Source organism: Eurypyga helias, unplaced genomic scaffold (genome assembly GCF_000690775.1).
Source record: "Eurypyga helias isolate BGI_N326 unplaced genomic scaffold, ASM69077v1 scaffold16827, whole genome shotgun sequence".
NCBI classification, from domain to species: Eukaryota; Metazoa; Chordata; class Aves; order Eurypygiformes; family Eurypygidae; genus Eurypyga; species Eurypyga helias.
Window position 1 is genome coordinate 104,622 of NW_010261358.1, and position 352 is coordinate 104,973.

Below are 352 nucleotides of genomic sequence, written 5' to 3' on the forward strand. Positions count from 1 at the left end.
ATGCTGCAGGACAAAAGAAAAAAAGAGAGAAAGTTTGTATTAGTTGCATGTTAACAGAAAAAATAAATATCATAGCTCTTTGGGGTTTTGTTTCAGATTTATTTAGACAGGCTGAAAAGAAAATCTTACACAAATTTTGTGTTTATTGTGGTTTATCACTTTAGTAAGTGTACAGTCAGGAAATAGCGACTACTACTTGACAGTATAACTTCTTCTGGACATCGACAACAAAAAGGAAGGATGAAAAATTTATTGACCTGTCAGAAAATTAACACTCATGTGATTAACAAAGTTATTTTTAAACTACATTAAACAGCCACTCATTACTTCCCCATCTTTAAAAAGGGGAAAA